The sequence below is a fragment of the Bombyx mori genome, chromosome 14 (assembly GCF_030269925.1).
Source record: "Bombyx mori chromosome 14, ASM3026992v2".
NCBI lineage: Eukaryota > Metazoa > Arthropoda > Insecta > Lepidoptera > Bombycidae > Bombyx > Bombyx mori.
In genome coordinates, this window is record NC_085120.1 from 2,381,267 (window position 1) to 2,396,713 (window position 15,447).

Sequence of the window (15,447 nt, forward strand, 5' to 3'; positions counted from 1 at the left end):
TTGTATCCTAGGCAAAGGGTAACGAACGATCTGGTACTGTAATAGAGTTTAAACGTCTATAATCGCCACAAGGACGTATTTCCCCATTCTTTTTGGGTAAAACGTGTAGCGGACTAGACCACGGGCTCGCGACGGTCTGCAGATCCATAGCTCATGCATAGTACAAAATTCAGATTTTACCTGATTATACTTATCCGGAGGTAAGCGTCTTGCACGTGCGTGTACAGGAGGACCGTTCGTTTCGATGTAGTGATACACAGAATGTTTTTGATACACAGCAGGTGTTTCTTTATAACAAGCGAGCTTAGTTATGTTGGGATATTTACTTATTGCGTCCCAATAAGGATGGTTTTTATCTGTACTACATTAGGTTAACTTATTACATTTTACAACTGACGCCATAATATCTAACGTAGTTATTTTATCTATAACCATAATGACTAAGAAAATCGGCACCTAAGATTGGTTGCTTTACGTCGGCAACAATGAAAGTCCATTTATATTGCCTGCGCAAACGCAAGTCTAAAATCATAGATTTTGTGCCATATGTTATTATCTTGGTACCATTAGCCGCGTAAACTTTATAATCAGAACACTGAACACTGTTAAAACACTTTTTAGTAACTGGTAAAACGGAAATGTTAGCTCCAGTGTCAACTAAAAATCGAAATCCGGTACACACATCTGTAACGCATAGGCGGCTTTGTGTCAGCAACATCGCACAGGTACCCACGTGGTTTACCTGCACAGCGCCTAGTTTTTCTGCTCCTTCCGGGCACATGGCTGTACATTGGCTCGTTCCTTGAAGCGGTAGTGATAAAAACATAGCCTATTCGGATTCTTAGTTTTACCACCAGACTGGCTACTAGCACGAGAGCTGGAACGCGGCCCAAATGCAAAAAGCAGTCTTGCTCGACAATGCCCGTATAGTTTGCCGGTTTCTCTCCCAATAGTCCCTAACGCTCCGGCCGATTGTTGCCCACCTCGCCGGAGTGTGTCCTGCCGTCTTCCCAGGCGAGGCAGTGTTTAATACATATAATAATAATTCAACATATAACGGGAGCATGCCCTACACTGACACAAACAGACTACACATATAGACACAATCAAATAGTAAACATCATACAATAAAAACTTGCAGTGAAACATAAACTCATACCGAATAGCCATAAATATACCTTACTACAAATACAATCCTAGCCCTATTATTGAGACCAACGCATACAAAATATATTATGATCGTGCTATTCTAACTGACAGAACGATACATTATAACCGACCAGATATAACCCTACAAGACAAAATAAATAAAACCACTTACCTCATCGATATCGCAGTTCCCAACACCCATAACCTGCAAAAAACAATAACAGAAAAAAATCACAAATATATAGACTTGAAGGAAGTTACTAGAATATGGAAACAGGAAAAAGTTTACATAGTCCCAATAGTCATTTCCACCACAGGCGTTGTCCCTAAGCACCTCCACCACAGACTGGAGTTAATTGATCTGAAACCCGACACTTTCATGCAACTACAAAAAGCTGCTATATTAAATACATGTAGAACTGTTCGTAAGTTTTTAGAAATAGAAGACAACTCAACCAACGGACATTAAAACTATTTATTCCTTATTATTTACTTGGCTAAGGCCCGTAAATAATAAGTACGTACCAGCGTCTGCTGAGAAAAAAAAGAAGTAAAAAACATAATAATAATAATAATAATTTATTTATTTTCTCTCTTAAAGGTATAGTACCAATACAAATGGAATTTTTTTCGATCGCGGGTAGTCGCGGTGTTAACACGCAAACGTAGTGTGCTCTCTGTGTTTATTTAATTTTTTTCAAAGTATTGTGTATTTTTACATTTTAAATGTGTATATAGTGCATAAATAACTCTCCTGCTCACTGATTTTATCACCTATCCTGTTCCGGTTACCTGGCATTGCTGCCAAGATACATCATTCATATTCACAATGGATACACAACTTTCAAGTAACTTACAACAACTCGAAAAGTTATTTGCCTCTCGAATGGGGGCCTACGAGGATAAGCAAGATAAAGCCAATGAAGATGTTACCATTGTTAAATCAAGACCATTTGGTCTGAAGACATGCGAACATACTGTTGTAGGTTGTCCGTCGTTTAAAAGCACTAAATCATTATCGTCAATGGAATCCATGATTAATCTGCCCCTAATGTTAGTTCTGCTACAACCCCAAGAAGTATAAAAAGCATTAAAATCGCCAGCAATAATTAATGGTTTTGGAATATCACTCAACAGACTATCAAATTTCCTTTTTTCAAAAATAGGTGTTCAATATTATATTTGTGAATTTATGTTTGTGTTGTCGTTTTTATTTAATGTCATTACTTTTACTAGTGATTCTAATATTAAAGAAAGAACTTGTTTGTTTGAAATTAGAACATTTATGAAATCCTGTGTATTTTCTGTTTTATTTAAAGATGGAAAATCTTTTTTTTTAAGAATTTCAGAATATGGAGTACTGTAAAATTTGTTTTTATTCTCTTTAATTTTGTTCTTTTTTTACTTGTCATTGTCCTGAAATGGACAGGTGATTTAAATTACAGTGAACACAGATAGCTTTATCAGTTGATACAAAACACTCCTTGAAGGAGTGTCCTTCACCACAAATTGAGCAACGCTGGGAATTCTTACAGAACTTAGCGAGATGACCATACCTGAGACAGCGGAAGCACTGTTTTACTGGGGGAATAAATGGGTTGACAGGAAGTCTCCACATTTTTAAGGAGACATGTTCTGGTAATGAAGTTGAGGAGGCAAAGGTAATGGTAACAGTTGTTGTGGGCTGAAGGACAGCTGCACCATTGACAAAAACCTTGCGCATTATACGTCTAACAGAAATTACTTTAGCTGAAGAACTTGACAAATCTTTGAATATTTTTTTGTTTGACATATCAGTAGGGACCGAGGTGATTACACCAGTTAGTTCAGTTGAACCTGCTGGAATTTGTGCTTTTAGACTTTGCTCCCGCAAAAAAGTCTGATTGTCTAAGAATACATTCGCTAAATTAGGTTTGTCAAATATGGCGGCGATTTTTTTTTTTTTTTTTTATATTTTACTCCCTTGACGAAACGAGGAAAACACGAACTTAGGAACATCATGTCCCTATCCCCTATCGGTTTCTCCACTTTCGAACTTTCAATAAATACAGGGTATTCATTGCCCGCAATTAGGTCTTCGGGATATCTGCGACAGTAGTCTGCGACCCTATAAGCAGCTTACTTATCATCTTCTCTGCAATCATCATATTTGTCGGAATAATCTGAATCTGTCGACACAGATTCGGCGTGAGAACCCATAATTTCAGTACTTTTTACCTCATCAGCTTTATGTTTTGTGCGCTTTTTCGCGCCCATTTTTTTAACAAAAATTTACAAGTAACTTACCGAATATACAGCAAGTTATATGCGTACACTATTTATAAACAACTTACGGCTATTATTTATATACTAATCAAGACAAATTTACAAATATAAACCATTTTTACAATAAGATATTTTTTGTCGCAAAAACGTTCTGTATCTTAATTCAGGCCCGCGCCCCAAAAAAAAAACTTATCCATAGATTCTTCGCTTTAGATATGGCCATAGACTATACACTTAATATTTGTGATTTTTGGCATTGACGTATAACACGCTCAGCCTACGACAAGTACCCATCGATTAATTTCTGATATTATCTAGTATAGTGTTGCTTATTTTAATATGCTCTTTTACTAAACAATTTTCATATTTAAGAACACATTTGCAAGTCACTGTCTACACTGCGAGCTATTCTTTTGTTAATATGTAAGTTAATTCATTGATGTTATTGTATCTACACGTCTAAATCTGTGTAATACATGTTAAAAAATATCTTCCAGGTTTATTGATTGATCAGTTGAGCCGGGAGTTAATTGCTAGTTTATTGATTAAGAGTAATATTGTGGTGTGGTCTGGTTATGATGGATTAGCAGAGAGTAAATAATACGTCCATTCAGTTTGAAGGTTCGGTTTATTGTGTAAAGTATGTATTTACTTACAAGACAGTAAGACAGTAGTGCTAAAGAAGCACTTTAAATAAGGCTGTATACATACTTGAATGTTTACACACTACATCATCCCCGTTATTTGAAAAAAATATATATATGATAAAATGTTTTTTTTTTTATGTAGTACTTCTATTATATAATTATTATTACACTTAAAATTAATAGGCAACTATGGTTCCGAATACAATTTTGTCCTATTCTTATGAACTATGACATTTTTTCCATTAATATTAATTTTAACATTGGGCGCAAGGTTTTCTATCACAATATATGGGCCAGTGTACAAAATATCCAATTTATTTCCTATCTCATTTTTCAACAATAGTGTATCACCTGATTTGTAAACAATGGCATTACTTGACTTATCATAATTTAATTTTTCTACGTTCTTTACTTATAATTAAATTATTTCTTGCATCTCTTTGAGCTTTTTGTAATCTGTATTTAAATTCGAACATATATTTATCAAAACTATACAGTGGTTCTACAATATTACATAAATTATTAGATAATCTACATAGTTGACCAAACACTAACTCATATGGTGTATATTTAGTCTCTGAATGTACAGTAGTGTTATATGAAAAACACCAATACTGTAACCATGAACTCCAACTTGAAGGATGATTATCTGTTTGGATTCGTAAATAGGCTCCTAACACTTTATGTGTATTTTCTAATGATCCAATACTTTGATGATGGTAAGCACTCGCAATTGTTTGTTTTATATTTAAAATTTTGCATAAGTCTGACATAATTTACCTTAGAAACAAACTCTGTACCTCTATCACTTGCAATTTCTTTTGGAATTCCGTATCGTAAAATAAAGTTTTCCACAAATGTTTTAGCAACTTCTGTTGTTGTTTTAGTTTTTAAAGGGTATGCTTCAACATATTTACTGAGTTCGCACTGTAATGTTAAAATATAATTGTAACCTAAATCATCTCTATGTAATGGACCTACAATATCTAAGAAAATTTTTCGCGCGAGGACTCGTTCCAAAGCGTCACTCCTCAGCTGTTTCTGCATCCAGTTGATGTGGCATCGCTTGTACAGGCAAAAAAACCCGATCAACACTGCCAGCAGCATACAGGCGCATATTATGGACAAAAGGATATTGTTCGTCTGAAGGTGTTCCGCCGTCGCTTGTGCGTGATTGCTCCCGGCTGCAGACTGCGCAATGACCACTTGTTCTTTACTTTGCTTTGTGCCCATGATCCGTTCTTGGTTGGTGTGCTATGTAGCTATAGAGTAGCTATCCTGGCATGGTCGCCATGTGGTGTGGTCTGGTTATGATGGATTAGCAGAGAGTAAATAATACGTCTATTCAGTTTGAAGGTTCGGTTTAATGTGTAAAATATGTATTTAGTTACAAGACAGTAAGACAGTAGTGCTGAAGAAGCACTTTAAATAAGGCTGTATACATACTTGAATGTTCACACACTACAATATCGACTGTCCCTACGTATAATATCGAAATTGAAAAACGGTACTTTACAGGAGAGCACTTTGAAGTTAATTTTGTGTACCAAATTGTCATTTATTGGCCTATCTGCAAATAATTTCAGATATATGGGAAACTTTTACTGGCAATTAAATGTATATGTCATTTTATCCCAAATTCTTCATAGTTTTTGAGAAATGTTAGTTTCGATACTTTACTACGTTAATCAATTAGTGTGAACAATCGAAACGGTCCGTTTCGATTATTTACTTCGGAACTATTTTATCAAAATTATTGAATGTGACTCTTTCGATATTTTACGTTGTACATTTAAATTAAGAAATTATCGGAGGTATCACTTTCGATACAGTACGTCAAAGTATTTTATACGTTTCGATACTTGGCATGTAAAACGATTTTAATTAAAACAAAGACAAATTTAGTTTACTAAGGTTTTCATTGATTTCATTTTAATTTATAAAATGAAATCAATAAAATTCATAACTATTATTATTAGATTTACGTTTAATATAATGATATCAAATGAAATACACTTTTATTCTTCAGTTAGTTAAAAATAAAATATAGAAATAACAAACTTCTTTGAATAAAATATGAACATACTTAATTCTACAAAATAAAAACTAAACAAAATAAAAGCTTAAATTAACTTAAAATTCAATAACATTCGCATTTCTTAGAGTATAATACTAATAATGATTTAGTATTCTTATTAAAATAAACATTTCTTATAATTTCTTCAATAAATAATCATAAAAATTTTAAATACTGAACAAAGGGAAGTTTTAAAAATTAAACTAAAGCAGGTAACATAACAGATTCAGGTAAGTACAGACTGTAGGATAACTGTACTGTAATATTGTATTTAGTCTGAATCGTCAGTCTTCTTCAAATGTGTTCCTGCTATATTTCAAATTCTTATAATAACTATAATATTCTTTGGGTATGGACTCCAGTGTTACTTAAATGAATTAAATCCTAATATGTATTTGGCTTCAGGTAATGGTAATGTTTGACTATACAATTTATTTAATTCGATATTAATTACTTGCCTTCTTCCATGACTTCTTGTTTCTATTTTGGTATTTAAGCATGAAGGATTCTCTTTAAGGTTGTATTTAAAATATAAACAATTTGGATCATCTTTACGCACACTAATTTCTTTAATAAAAATAAATTCCACTTCATATTTTCGTTTCTAATATATTTTTTCCACTTGCGATCATCCAATATAGCTTTAAAATTAAAAAGGTCATCTTGAGTCATTTCCACTACATTATATGGGGTTTTATTAGTTTTAGACTAACGCAAACCATTGATCTGGGGCGTATGTGTATCAGTTCATTTAGACTCTTGCTCTTTATGAACGTGTACGCTATCTCCTTCGTTCTGCGTGTGCCCTTGCTCTAAAAAGCGATGAGTAATATCGATTTTATATTCTTTTGCCAGATATATATATAAAGAGTATATTATTCGGTTACGGTTTTGGCCCGCGCAATTATCGGATCAAAAGAGAAATTCCTAGGCACCTTACTTTACTTTTCTGTTAACAAAATGAAGTAAGTAACTGCTTACTTCAGTTGCTCGCTCCCCTTTTGCCTGTGCACTCTGTCTACATATAGCACGTCTCTTCCTTCTTTCCAGTATCAAATAAAGTAAAATTGTACACACAGAGTTTCCGTAAAATAATCCCACGTCACCATCAGGACAATTCAGAATTTTCTGGAAATCCTATGTGGCAGAACTGTTTCAAACCACTTTTGAGCAATCACTTTATCATTATTTTTAAATTCTCTAGCAACATTATGTTTGTCATAGGCGCTAATTTGCTCTTCAGTTGAAGAGTTTTCGTTAGGAAAACTGTGGCATTGGTCACACATATCCTATTCATATTTTCATTAATTATGTCTGTATACTGGCGTAAAGTTTGCGCTTTGTTATTATAAAGATGAAGATTGTCCCACCCATTATTTAAGTTTTATTATTCTCATTGATAAGTTCTTATCTAAATAAAGCTTACTACTATGTTTTCGGGCGTAATGGGATTCAACTGGTTGAAAACTGGCTACATGATCAGATACACTTTGAATAATATTAGAATCTATCTTAACTATATGGTTGCTTTCATCTGTTATCTGGTAAAGCGATATCTTCCTGATTTAGTTTTTGATGAGCAGTACAGACGAATTGATCCGTAATCGACAAGATGTTCAAAAAAGTTTTAAGACAAACACGTCTATATTCGCAGGGATAGTTTTGATTTTCGACTGGATCTGGTAAGAAATACTGAGTGGTAAACTGTCTTCTAGATGTACTTTCAGTGGAAAAACGGTGCTTGTTTAACTTTTTGGTAAATTTATTAATAAAATTCAATTTTTTAGCATGGTCAGCCAATTGCCAAAAACTTGTATGAATTTTCTGACGAGTTGTTTCATTAAAATGTTCACAGCAGTTTAATTTACAAGTTGCTTTACAAATCGGTCCCATTCCTTTTTTGTTATGTACCTTTTCATTCCTGTAAATATATTGTTGACCAGTATTCACTACAATTTTTCTTTTAACATCTATCCAGTGGTCTTTGCACCTTTTCCTTTCCTCCTTTTCTTTTTTTGCTTGGGTTAACTTTAAAAGTAGATTTTTTTTTTAACTGTAGATGACGAGTCACCTTCCAACAAGGTTATAAGTGGAGACTCACATTCAGTTCAGTTCGATTCAGTTATAGCGACGCGACACTAGGTACCACATTAGGAGAAACTATAATAGTGTCCGTGTATTAAATAAGTTAATAAAACAGGAATTGATTTGTAAAAAATATAGTTCTGTTGATATGTTATAACATAAATTAATAAAACATACAAATTGATTTTAAGAAAAGTAATATTCTATATATCGAATATAAAAATAAAAAAAATATAATTCCGAATGAAATCATCGAAAGTGGTATTTTCGATAGGCTCTTTGACTAATGTACCCGCGTATAATAATGAATGTACCAGATTCGATTACACAAGGAAATTAAACATCAGCGAATAATATCGAAACTGTCACTTTCGACACTTCAAAAAAAATGTTAATCGACGTACAAAATCGAATTTGGGACTTTCGATAGTATACTTCGGGTGAATGACATTTCGTCGCTGCGCGTGCGAAACCGCGTAAGAGCAACTTGTAAAGACCGCGTAACAGCAAAACGCGCAAAATTCAAATATCGTGCTGGTCGATTCCAAACGCTTATAGGCTTATACTAGACCTCACCTGATTTGATTTATCCAATGAGAAATGCCAATTTTACGATCGAAACAATACCGCAGAACAGTAGGGGGCCTGAAGCTGGAAGCAAGTGCGCGTATTTACTACGACCGTGAGAAAAATGTAACGCAATTTGTGTGTGCTCCCAAAAATAATTATTTTGCCGTGGTTAACCACCATGTAAGTTTGTTTTAAATGTTTATTGTTTTTCGTTTGTATTGTGCTCATGCTAGAATATTTAAATTACTTAAAATTCTTTATTAATTTAATGGTTCTAACTAATATAATCCCTAACAAGTATTTACGCGGTCTTGACATCGCCGGATTTAATTGTTTTGTTAAGTTACGCTGTATCGCAATCTACTAAAACTATATATTTATTTCGCTATAGAAAAATCCTTGCATTTTCAAGTAAGTACCCAAATGATGGAGGACCAAGATAACTTTATTTTAGAAAATGCAGATATTAGTGAAAACGTCGTAACTTTGCGAGAGCTATCTGAAAGGCGAAAAATATTGTTACAAAAGAAAAGAGAAATATTAAATATGTTTAACTATCAAAATCAAGCAGTGATACAACCAGTGTCTACATCTTTGTCTGAGAATCAAAATTTAAAACCAGAGATATCTTTGTCTGATAAGTTATTATCCGAGTTTACTACACTTACGACGATCTTGGACCCTCCAGAATCGATGCGAAATGAAGATTATAATATTCCTACACCGATTGAATCTAACGATGTTGCAGAAAATCACAATAATGACATTGATTTTCTGTCTGATGATCATTCTTTTGTCAACTTATCAGCCATTACAAACTTAAAACCAAAAAAAAACCATTATCACCAGAATGTATAGAGTGGTTTCCCGAAAGGGATATAGAAGAAAATAAAACAAATATAAAAAAACGCAAAGGAGATAAAAATAATTGGATGAGAATGAAAAATAAGAGACAGCGAATGATGGGAAAAGAGTACATTGGATTTAAAAAGGAGGGCACAAAATTTGTTCAGAACGATTCTAAGTCAGCAAGAATAATGATCCCAATATGTTTGTCAAAAAAATGCTTTAGTGGTAAAGCTATGTATTGTTCAAAGTTAACAGAAGACGCTCGATCTGAAATATTTGATGAGTACTGGAAGATGACATGGCAAGGAAAAAAAAGTGTATATATCTTCAATGGTGGATAAAAAACCTACGTCTAGAAAAACCAAGATCTCTAATTCAAGACGAAGTGATACTAAAATGTACTATCTAAAAGTTAATGATAAAAAAGTAAGAGTTTGCCTGAAGACGTTTTTGGAAACATTGGGTATTAAAGAATGGACGGTCCGCTATTGGCTTGGAGATGGGACAAATAATAAGGAAATTAAAACAGCAGAATTCATACAAAAAATATCCAAAAAATAATCAACTAAAAAATATTTAACTGTACTACCGAAACTACCATCCCATTACTGAAGACAATCTACGTCAAAGTTGTATTTAGAAACTATCATACGATCAAAATCACAATTGTATCGTCTTTATGTCGACTACTCGGTTTCAAAAAAGAAAGTATTTGAAAGCGTTTTGTTTGAGGAGAATATTGGACTGTTTCAACCAAAAAAGGATGCTTGCGACCAGTGCTATGCTCACCAAGTTGGTAATTTATCAGACGAACAGTATGCTAAACATATCGAACGAAAGGACTTGGCTAGAGCAGAAAAACATTCTGACAAAGAATTAGCACGAAAAGGAATCATACATGCATTAACAGCAGACCTTCAGGCAGTCAAACTATGTCCTTTTCTCAATGCCAGTGCACTTTATTTTAAAACTAAACTCGCCGTACATAACTTTTCTGTGTACAATCTTGGCAATAATAGAGTCACGTGTTACTGGTTCGATGAGACAGCATGCGACTTAAAAGCCACTACTTACGCGTCCTTTTTCGTTGACTACGCAACTAAATTACTGGATAATGATTGCAAGGATGTTGTTATATTTACAGATGGTTGTACAGCATAAAACATAAATAATGCTGTATCAAATGCATTGTTGCACTTGGCTATGGCTAGAAACGTAATAATAACTCAGAAGTACTTGGAGAAAGGTCACACGCAAATGGAAGTTGATTCAGTCCACTCGGTGATTGAGAGAAAGTTGAAAAATCGGGAGATATTTTTACCCTCAACAAACGCCACAATGACAAAGGAGGCCAGAAAAGTACCAAGTCCTTCTGAAGTAATTACACCTGATTATACGTTTTTTAAAGACTTTGGTCTTAAAGATCACCTTATTTATAAATCCATAAAACCTGGCCGAGGACCGGGTGATAATTGTGTTATTGATATAAAAGCACTGAAATATAATCCAAATGGCACCATAGAATATAAACTCCACTTTTCAGATGATTTTGTCCCATTGCCTAGAAGACCAAGGAAGATCACGTCTTTGATTAACAGTCCGCCTTCGCTTCATAAATCCAGACAACCAATTACCAAGATAAAGTATGATCACTTACAGGAGCTAAAGAATATCATACCTAAAGACTGCCATACTTTTTATGATAATTTACCTTTCAAATAATTTTAAGTTACCATTTTGACTGGGAAATGCTGTGATTAATAGATTTTAATTAGAACTTAAGAGCAAGTACCAAACAGATTGTGGTTGTTATGATTATTAGGTTGTTTATGAAAACTTTAATTGAATACATTTAAGATACCTACCTGACACACGAATTTGTGATGAAGGTTTTGTGATTATTATGGATTAAATTATTATTATTAGTATTAAAGGGATTATTAAAGGGGCGCGCGGGGTATATGAGACTCAACAATCTGCATGGTGTTGTGAGCAGACCGCGGGCCCAAGGATTTTAGGGCCCACCCACTAAACGACTCCCCTGCACTCTTACACCCGACGTCTGATCCCCTCCGAGGTCAGACGGTGCCGCTGGTGTCCCGGAATACCCCGCTGGACCAGAACCAGCCTGCCGGGTCGGTACGCGATACACCGTCGACCGGTCGCTCTATTCACTCCACGGCAGTGCTGGTAGCGCGCCGCGCGGCCTCACCTCCTCAGGTCGCCCCTTGACCTTTACCGGGGGGAGGCCGCTACAGGAAGTGGCCCTGCTGCACACCCGCCCCGAGCAAGTATCGGCCGAGAATGGCCAACTTCAGGCCAACTTTTTTTATCAACTATTATATATTCTATTGTTTATTAACTTACCAATTTGTTTGTAACAAATTTTTAACTTTTTTTTTCTAAAACTTCTAAAATTAACAAAAACAACCATACATAACAAAGTGTAGGGGAATGATACCCCGCCCCGTTTAGCTTACTATGCATTTATAGTAATGAGCACCATACGTTAGTCAGTAATAAACATACAATTATAGTCAGTGTCTTATTGACCACTCTGATGAGGTTTCTGGAGGAGAGCGCACAATAAACCCTCAACATCAGCAAACCTTACAAAAGTATAGAAAAAAAAAACAATTTTTTACTGTACTTTTAAACTATTAGAGATACGAAAACAAACATTCTAGTCGATTTTATAAATGGTTAAAGGATCTTTTAAACGAATTATTTAAAAAAAAATTAGTTATTACTAATTTTTTATTATGCGCATTTGTTTACAAAAACTTATATGTTTTTCGAACTTTCGTGACTCCTAACTTTTTAAATAATGCAGATACGGTTACAGACCTTCAAGGCAATTCTGTCAAGTAATAAAATATATAAACGTTGCAGTTATTTATTTATAAGTCATGTAATTTTTTTATTAATTAATGGCTTTTTTTCTTTTTTACGGTTTTGTTTATTTTTATTATTTTAATGGGTGAATGAGCTCACAGTCCACCTGATGTTAAGTGGTTACTGGAGCCCATAGACATCTATAACGTAAATGTGCCACCCACCTCGAGATATAAGTTCTAAGGTCTCAGTATAGTTACAACGGCTATCACACCCTTCAAATCGAAACGCATTACTGGTTCACGGCGGAAATAGGCGGGGTGGTGGTACCTACCCGTGCGGACTCCCAAGAGGTCCTACCACCAGTGATTACGCAAATTATAATTTTGGGGGTTTGATTTTTATAACACGATGTTATTCCTTCACCGTGGAAGTCAATCGTGAACATTCGTTGAGTACGTATTTCATTAGAAAAATTGGTGCCCGCCTGCGGGATTCGAACACCGGTGCATCGCTAAATACGAATGCACCAGACGTCTTATCCTTTAGGCCACGACGACTTCACGGTTCTCTCGCTTCTCACAGTTTATTATTTTTCTTGTAATATTCATCATTTATTTCGAGTTCTGTACTTAACAATGAACAGCTGCTTCTTTTAGAGGCCATTTTTTCTGTCCGACCTTTGAATCTTGTCCCTTCTGTTACCTGCTTTCTTTGCTGGCGTGGCTTATAGTCTATACCTGCTTCAGTTGAAAACGTGGCTCATAGTCGATCTTACCGTTACCAAAAACAGTTCAGCGTATAATCCTCGTGGTGTATTTTTTTTTTTTTTACTTAGTATTGATGTGATTGCATGAAGTTTTGTTGAAATTAATTTTTCATTCCATCAAAAAGACATTGAATCTTTAGTACATCGAAGTAAAATCGATTTCTATAAAATATTATTAACTGAAGTGCTACGTGTTTAATTTATTCTGAAGGATTGTTTGATGTTTTTCTCTTAACAGTTTAATATTTTATAACAATGGACTTCTCAGTGAAATGTTTTCTTTGTGAAAAAAAAATTCATTAGTTATTCTCAGGAGTGGTGGACGTTAGTTAAAGAACGTGGAATACGTACAATATGTGAATATAGTAAAAAAATAGGGGACAATAAATATAAACTATTGGAAGGTCAGTCTGTCAGTCAGTATGTTTAAATAAACATAATGGAAAATCGCGTGTCATGTGCACAATTAGACGAATTACTAGATTATTTAATTGCGCATCCACAACTCGTTAAGGGCATCCAAAGAAGCCATTGCTCGGGAATGAGATAATTTGGCTTTGAAATTAAATGCCCACGGATTGGGTGCTACAAAAACTAGCCAACGATGGAAGCGGGTGAGTTTTAATAACACAAATTGGTAGTAGACTTAGTTCATTTTTATTCACTTAAATGCATGATTTTATTTGAATCTTTACATTCGTAGTACTGGGCTGACCTTAAGCACAAGGTCAAAGCCAAAGCTGCAGAACGAAAAAGGAATGCTTATAGTACCGGTGGTGTACCTGCGAACCACGACGAGCTGAACGAACTCGAAAAAAAAGTTCTAGCTATAATAGGTGAAGGGGCTATATTTGGTGACACACAGCATGGATGCCTGCAATAACTGTGAGTAATAATTATGTAATTCCAAACACTAATAACGTTTTTATTGTAATTAATGTTTAATCATAATAGTTATTTACGTCATTTAATTATAATTAGCGTGAAAGTTTAACTTTAAAAACAAAGGCGTATGTCACTTTATTTTTTAGACCACTATTGTTCCTAAGGAACCCCTATCGTCGGGATTGGTTGTCGCCTCCGAAGATCAGGGTTATGGCCCAGGAAACAGTTGTTCTAACAACAGGTAAAATTAATCCCATTTGATGAATTAATTATTTTTGTAACTTAACAACTTTTTTTGTAACATTAACAATAAATAAATTTCAGATTCACCACCTCCCGCCTCAACGCCAAATCTATCGCGTTTACTGAATTCTCCATCCCAGAAAGGACAAACACTTGTTTGTTAGTTATTTTTAAACTTTCATAATTATTGCGCTAGTTTAATATTTTTGCAATTGCATTTTGTATCTGGATTTGGATCATTAACCGTCCTACCGTCAACGATTACGTAAATAATATTCGCAGGTTTGATTTTAAATAAAATATCTTTTATTAAGATACATCGCTTTTAATACGCCGGGCGTCTTATTCACGCCGCATAGGCCACGACTCGATTTCAAATGAAATGAATTAGTTGTATAGTTTTTCTAGTAATAATTTGTACAGCAGATCCTGCTCAGGCTGAGATGAGCCCGTCAACGCTTGAACAGCCAATCAACGATATTATAGGTAAGATGCTGATTATACTTGATAAAGTTGTGGTTAATAGATGCTTGACTTTGCCAAAGTAGGCTCCGAGTTTAATTTTTTTATTATTATTTGGATGGGTGGACGAGCTCACAGCTCACCTGGTGTTAAGTGGTTACTGGAGCCCAGACATCTACAACATAAATGCGCCAACCACCTTGAGATACAAGTTCTAAGGTCTCAGTATAGTTACAACGGCTGCCCCGCCCTTCAAACCGAAACGCATTACTGCTTCACGGCAGAAATAGGCAGGGTGGTGGTACCTTCCCGTGCGGACTCACAAGACGTCCTAACACCAGTAGCAGCTAATTCTGGAAATATAGTACATTCTTTCACAGTTTGAGGAAAATAAAAAAGCTGACAAGCTAAATATTCGAAAAGACATTGGCAAAATATTTTATTTTATTTTTAAACAAACATATCTAATATCTTTTAAGACTGTACATAAATATTGTTTTTATAGTTAGCCCAGTTTCTCGTCGACTAGGAATAGAAGTCACCCTAGAAGAAGCTTCATTGCGAATACCAGGACGAAATTTAGTAAGTTATTTGTATTCCATAGCCAAGCC

At 34.7% G+C, this 15,447-nt stretch overlaps 1 protein-coding gene and 1 non-coding gene across 17 annotated transcripts in view; one reads left to right on the forward strand and one right to left on the reverse strand.

Annotated features, from left to right (window-relative positions):
* LOC105842934 (uncharacterized) overlaps window positions 1–15,447 on the forward strand; it is a 25,886-nt gene continuing 10,439 nt past the window's right edge. For 8 of the 16 annotated variants that reach the window (XR_009974815.1, XR_009974828.1, XR_009974822.1 and 5 more), the window contains exons 1-4: window positions 1–14,131; window positions 14,278–14,372; window positions 14,456–14,860; window positions 15,342–15,418. The gene's annotated coding sequence lies outside the window, so the exon portion shown is untranslated. The remainder of the gene's footprint in view (window positions 14,132–14,277; window positions 14,373–14,455; window positions 14,861–15,341; window positions 15,419–15,447) is intronic. The other 8 variants (XR_009974826.1, XR_009974829.1, XR_009974825.1 and 5 more) reach the window with 5 other exon arrangements.
* Mir3308 (microRNA mir-3308) lies at window positions 11,173–11,292 on the reverse strand. The gene has a single exon (NR_107590.1). It is a non-coding gene; the product is annotated as a microRNA mir-3308 (primary transcript).